This window comes from Gossypium arboreum, chromosome 1 (genome assembly GCF_025698485.1).
Source record: "Gossypium arboreum isolate Shixiya-1 chromosome 1, ASM2569848v2, whole genome shotgun sequence".
NCBI lineage: Eukaryota > Viridiplantae > Streptophyta > Magnoliopsida > Malvales > Malvaceae > Gossypium > Gossypium arboreum.
Genome location: NC_069070.1, coordinates 11,936,349 through 11,943,638, shown reverse-complemented (window position 1 = coordinate 11,943,638; position 7,290 = coordinate 11,936,349). Strand labels below are relative to the sequence as shown.

The 7,290-nt window shown below is 39.5% G+C and overlaps 1 non-coding gene across 1 annotated transcript; it reads right to left on the bottom strand.

Moving 5' to 3' along the window:
• Window positions 1-860: 860 nt before the first annotated feature.
• Window positions 861-967, bottom strand: LOC128281841 (small nucleolar RNA R71). Its single transcript, XR_008272110.1, has one exon. It is a non-coding gene; the product is annotated as a small nucleolar RNA R71 (small nucleolar RNA).
• Window positions 968-7,290: the final 6,323 nt, after the last annotated feature.

Genomic DNA, 7,290 nt, shown 5'->3' with positions numbered 1-7,290 from the left:
GGTCTTGCTAAAATTATACTACTGTTTGATAGGTACACTTGCCTACATCGCGATAATAGTTAGTTTCAAGAACGATTAATTATAAATATTTAAAACCTATCACGAAATCTCGCGATCAAGTTTTTGGCGCGTTGCCGGGGAACTAAGATATTAGGAACGCTCAATTTTTATTACTTTAGCCATTTATTTTTCTTGCAATTTAATTTAATTTTTATTATTTATTTTTAATTTTATTTTTTATTTTTATTAATTTATTTTTTCTTTCTCTTGGCAGGTTTTTATAGTTTATGACTAGAAGAAACCCGTCAGGACCACTACTTTTTGACGAAGAAATCGATTGCATAGTTTGCGGACACCAAAGAGAAATAAGGCGAAGCTTAAGATACACAGAGAACGAGCAAGAGGACGATACTTAACCCCAAACCAAAGAGATGGCTGAAAACCAAGACAATCAGCTACCTCCTGTAATTTTGATTAATCAAAATCCTGCTCCACGCACTATGTATGATTATGCTAAACCTTCTTTAACAGGAACTGAATTAAGCATAGTTAGACCTGCTGTAGCTGCAAATACTTTTGAACTGAAACCTAACACAATTCAAATGATACAACAGTTTGTTCAGTTTGATGGTTTGCAGGATGAAGATCCCAACGCTCACTTAGCAAACTTTTTGGAACTATGCGATGCATTTAAAATCAATGGCGTTTCTGATGATGCCATTTTTCTTCAGTTGTTTCCCTTTTCATTAAGGAACAAAGCTAAACAGTGGTTGAACTCATTACCACGAGGGTCAATCACTACTTGGGAACAAATGACCGAAAAATTTCTATTAAAATATTTCCCGCCGGCTAAAACGGCCAAATTACGTAATGATATCTCTTCATTTGTGCAGAAGGACTTAGAAACTCTTTACGATGCATGGGAGAGATACAAGGACTTACTAAGAAGGTGCCCTCACCATGAGTTACCGCTTTGGCTACAGGTTCAAACGTTCCATAAGGGCCTGAATCCTTCAACTCGGTAAATGGTTGACGCAGGTGCTGATGGAACCATTAATAATAAAACACCTGAAGATGCTTATGAGTTTATAGAAGAGATGTCACTGAATAACTATCACTGGCAAGTCATGAGGACAAAGCCAACAAAAACAACTGGTGTTTATAACGTCGATTCGGCCACCATGCTCTCTAATCAGGTAGAACTCTTGAATAAGAAAATTGATGGTTTTCTTAGTTCTTCACAGGTTCACCCAATAATGCAGTGCGAAGCAAGTGGAGGTGGAACAAGCCATTCAAAATACCAACCTTATGGCCACAACATGGATAACGAGCAGTTAAATTACATGGGTAATAATCCTCGATCAAAAAACAATCCATATAGTAACACTTATAATGCAGGTTGGAGGAACCACCCAAATTTCTCTTAGGGCGGTCAAGGAAATCAAAGACCATAACATCCTCCGGGTTTTCAACAACCACCCTATCAACAGGAAAAAGAAGTTGAACCTTGAAGAGATGCTCACAAAGTTTATCTCGGTGTCAGAAACCCATTTCTAGAACACCGAAACAGCACTCAAAAATCAACAAGCATTGATCCAAGGGCTTGAAACTCAGATAGGCTAGCTTTCCAAACTAATCTCCGAACGACCACAAGGTAGCTTGCCAAGTAATACTGAACCCAACAAAAAGGAACAGCTCAACGTGATTAATGTTCAAGATGAAAAAGGATTCGTTGAGCCTGAGCCAGAACTGAGGCAAGAAACTGTGGTAAGCAGAGGTCAAGGTGAGGTAGGTCATAATAAAGACAAATTAGTTAATGTCGAATATAAACCTCGTGTGTCATACCCTAACGCGACAGGGAAAGACCGCTCAAATAAACAATTTGGTAAATTCCTTAAACTCTTAAAAAAATTACACATTAACTTACCGTTTATTGAAGCCCTATCGCAAATGCCAAACGCAATGAAATTTTTAAATGAGCTTTTAGCAAATAAGTGGAAGTTGGATGAGGCATCGCATGTGGAGCTAAACGCAGTTTGCTCAGCTATTCTCCAGAATAAACTACCCAACAAACTTAAAGATCCAGGGAGTTTTACGATTCCTTGCTTAATTGGTAGTTTAGATGTTAATAATGCATTAGCTGATTTAGGGGCTAGTATCAACATCATGCCTTACAAAATGTTTAAGCAACTAGGTCTCAGGAAATCCAAACAGACTAGGATGAGCATTCAATTAGCAGATAAAACTATAAGATTCCCTAGGGGTATTATTAAAGATATGCTAGTTAAAATCGATAAATTTATATTTCCCGTTGACTTCATTGTTCTAGACATAGAGGAGGATAGCAACACTCCTTTAATTCTAGGAAGGCCCTTTTGAGCAACTGCTAAAAAAATTATTGATGTTGGCACAGGTGAACTCACACTCTGTATGGGAGACGAAACAATCACTCTTCAAGCTCGTAATTCTGGCAACACACCGAAAATTGAAGGTGATCGTTTCACCCATTTTACTAAAACTGACAATATGGTACAACCTACTTTGCAGGAAATGAGTCTGAAGGAAGCACATGAGTCATTCTCAAGCAATAGTAGAGGACCTGTTCATGAAGATCGAAGGTTACAAATCAAGGAGCTAGATGAATGGCAGACGCATAAATCGAGAACACACGATAAACCAAAACTACGCCACGACGAGCTCAATACCTTTCCAAATCAACTTAAGGTTGGAGATAGAGTCTTATTAAATGCCGCAGATCCCCACATTTTCACTACCACACAGAATGAAGAAACCCCTCTTACGGTACTCAGTATTTTCCCATTCGGTACAGTTGAGGTAAGTCATCCCAAGTTCGGCACTTTTAAGGTAAACAACACCCGTTTAAAACCTTATTTTGATGAGATTGATAGTAGGAATGAGGAGTATAAACTCCTCAAACCACCATGATCATTCAACGGAGAGGTAAGTCGAGCTTAAACTATAAATAAGCGCTTCTCGAGAGGCAACTCGAGTACTAACTGTATTAACTTCTTTAAAATTTAGTCTTCAACACTTAACTTACTAACGGAGCTCTTAAATACAGGTTTTCCACAGAAACACGGCCAAGAGCACGGGCGTGCTTAGGGTTGTGTGAAAATAGGGCAACGATTTTCCCAAACACGGGCTACGATAAAACACCACAGCCGTAAGACATGGCCGTGGTCGAACCTGCCAAAACAACACGGGCGTGCGACACGCTCGTGTGGAAGAATCGTCGGTGAACTTGTTAAAACAGCACAGGCGCGCGACACGCCCTTGTCTAGCACCCGTGGTTGAACCTGTTAGATTGACACAGGCGTGGGTCTGTATACACGGGCGTGGGAGAAACGAACAACGCCAGACACGACTGTGCGACACGGCTATGTGCACCTACACGCCCAAGGAACATGGGCGTGTACTAAATGTCAAACACTCCCAAATTCAAAATTCGCGAATCACACGGGCTGAAATTGGAGAACACGGGCGTGTTACCTGGCCGTGTGCCCCAAAATCTGTAAATACCCTGCACTATCCATTGTCTTCCCCACTCAAAAACCCTAACCCTAGCAGCTGCAAGTCCACACAGCCTCCTTGCCACGACCGTGCGCTGCTTCCAACTTCATTCTTGACGATTATTCTTCCATTCATTAGCGTTTGTTCACTCTTTTCCCTTTAACTCCACTCATTTTTAATGCTATAATCTTCGTGTATCTCACACTATGCTATCATTCAAGTTTCATTTCTTTTAGATTAGTTATCATTCATTCCACATGACATATTTTTATGAAACTCTCATGCCTTATTCAGTTTTTCTAAATCAATATTCATAATTTTCAATTGCTTCTTGTCATTTACCATTACAACCCATGCCATGTGCTAAATTTATGCTCTTTATATTTCCATTAAATTCTTTACCATTTTTACTCATATCACCATGCTAGTACCACAAAAGTATGCCATTGAACTTACTGTTTTAGTTAGTTTTAGTAGTTGTGGCCTGAAATTATGATTTTTATTTGTCTTCGTTTTACTTTGACTACTTATCAAGATGACTTGATCGCAAGTACCATGTCATCTTCATGTGGTAAAAAGGTCACTGTCCCTGCTTCAAAGAAAAGGAAGGGAGCGTCATCTTCCTCGGGTCCTACCACGGAAGTTCGTCACCCTTTCCTGAGGTTCTCCATCGGGCCCCAAGAAGAACTATTCCAAATACTCGGGGCCTGACCTTTAATTTCCGGCAGCTGGATCGATTGGGCTGCGGTAGAACAAGTTTAGTTGGCTGAAGCGATTCGGGCCCTCCTAACCACCGACCCTTAGGAGCTGTTCTTTGGAATCATCGAGCCAACATACCTCAAGATCATGATGGAACTATGCTCAATGTTCCATCTTCATAGCGTAATGACGAACTACGATTATCCCGGTACGGTCCAATTTCGCCTAGGTGGGTTAGTCTGCCAGCTCAGCGTCTTAGAATTCGGTACGGCGCTAGGTTTATATACGGAGGAATTCAAGAAGGAGAATGACTTACATGCTTTCAACCGCCACATCCATCGTTCTCCTTCACAGTGCTGGGACGCACTAGTACTAGGTGGGGCCACCTATAATCCTAGACACTCCAAGGCATCGGCTCTCCCTCCATCTCTGAGGTACCTACACGCCATTTTGGCTCACACGATTACAGGACAGCAAGAGAGTACAAGCATCGTCAACACTCACGACGCCTACTTTTTATGGTGTATGTCGCATGGGCACGTCATCGACCTTGCCTATTTTATTGCCCTTGTGATTCAGCACCAGACTGAGCGGCATCAGAAGGGGGTCATCTCCATTGGCCCCTATGTTACTCGCTTGGTTCGACACTTCAGACTCCTCAACACCGCGGCCCAAGAATCATCCCTTACCCTCATCGGCCAAATGTCTCCACAAGGCATCTCGAGCATGCTTAGCATGAGGATGATCGAGAGGCACCGAGGAACCTACCCTCCCCAATATCATCTCGCCCAATCTACCGAGGAGGAGGCTCCAAAGGACATTCCTGATGATGTCTCTCCACAGTACGAGGACCCATCGACTTAGCCACCACCACCCTCTCGTCCAATTCATGCGGGGGCTTCATATGCTAACATCTCTGAGCGCCTCACTTGATTCGAGCAGTAGTGTTTTCAACGATTTGACAACATTGATGCTACTCTATAGCAGATTTGTCAGCACCTCCACATCTCATCGCCAGTCCCACCTTGCGAACCATCCAGCGTGAAGATGTTTAAAAACATTTATTTATTATTTTATGTTTTTAAATTTTATTAAAACTACTTTTAATTTTTATTAAGATTTTAGAATTTTATTTTATTATTAATTTCGATTATTTCATTAAGAGTAATTATTCTTACTAATATCCCCTAAAAAGTTCCTGATTTTATCACAGTTATATAGAGCTTCTAAGCTCATCATCGCATAGGAACTAAAAACTCCACCGGGGAAGGTTCTCCACGACTGCCATGTCCTGATCGCCCACGACCATAGCTGCCACTAGATATAATATTCTTTTGGCGCAGGACTTATGGACTAATGAACCTCTACCACCGCCGGAGTATCCTCCTCCACTCTCGCACCTATTACGCTCCAAAACTCCAGTTCGAGGAATTTATCATACAGGAAGTTTCACTTCTCCCCCTATCTTATGATTACAAATTTATTTTTTCCTATCTATCTTTGTACATTGAGGGCAATGTACATCTTAAGTGTGGGAGGGTATTTATTTCTGTAATATCCTGAATTAGGGCTTAATCGGAATAGTGGTTTCGTGACCAAAAATCTGAGATAGAAATAATTATTTTACAATTATTTTGATGTTTATGATATGATTGCATGATTGTGTGAAAATTTCGTGATGAAATTCTATGCCTAAAGTGCTTAAATTGAAAGTAGGGACTAAATAGAATAAGTTGCAAAACTTGCATTCTAGAAATTTTTAGTATGAAATTGTTTTGGAATATTAATGAGGAGGTCTTAAATAGCAATTTGACCAATTTTAAGTTCATGCACAAAATTAAGACATGGAAGGAATTTTTGGAAAGTTTAGTAGTAAGGGTATTTTGGTCATTTAGTTATTAAAATGAATTAAAAACAAAATTAAAAGCCAATTTTTGTCCATCTTCTTCATTAGGCCAAAATTTCAAGGGTTCTCTATAGCTAGGGTTTGTTTCAAGCTTCCAAGCTCCATAGTAAGTGATTCCAAGCCCCGTTTTTAATGTTCTTTACGTTTTTGGAATCCCGGAAGCTCGAGTAAGCTTATGCTAGCAATAATTCAACCTAGGGTTTATATTTGGAAAAATACCCATAGGTGAAATTTGTGTATTTTGATGTTTTATGATAGAATATGGGGTTTTAAATTATGTTAGACAACTTGTGCTACTCGGTTTTTAGTGAAAACGAGTAAAAGGGCTTAATCAGCAAAAATACCTAATAGTCACAAGTATATGTTAGAGAGAGAATTTGATGTTTCCATAGAAGGGAAAAGTGATCAGCATGTTATAAAACATAAGAATAAGGAATAAAGTTTAATTCCCGAGCCTAGGGGCAAAAGTGTAATTTTGTAAAAGTTTAGGGGCAAAAGTGTACTTTTTTAAAGTTCGTATTAAATGCTATTTTGATGAATGTATGTATTAAATAAGATTAATTTGGTATTATAGATCAAGAGAAACGAGATTCAAGTCATGATCGAGGAAAAGAAAAGATTGTGGACTAAATTGCAAAATCTTTATATTTTGGTACCGAGGTAAGTTCATGTGTAAATAATGTAGCATAAATGTTATTTTTAAGTTATTAATGTTAATTATATGATATGCTGATTTTTAATTGTGAAATATTATGCTTTGTGGTTAATGTTGAGTAATATGCAAATTATGTTTACTACTTGATAAATATGAATTGCTACCGAGTATTGGTTCCGATATTCCATGGAAGACGGCAAATGTGAGATCGAGGGAAAAAGCCCGTTTGAACCTTAGGAATAGATTAGGATACAAGTGACATGTCACTAGGATGGTTGAGCATCCAAACTCGTTGAGTTGAGTCCGAGTTCACTTATGGATGCAAATGTCCAAACTCGTTGAGTTGAGTCCGAGTTCGTGAGATGTAACTAGGCATCCGAACTCGTTGAGTTGAGTCTGAGTTCATTTATGGATGCGAACGCCCGAGCTCGTTGAGTTGAGTCCGAGTTCACTTAGGGGCGGGTTACATGATTTCTTGATTACATATGTGTCACTTATG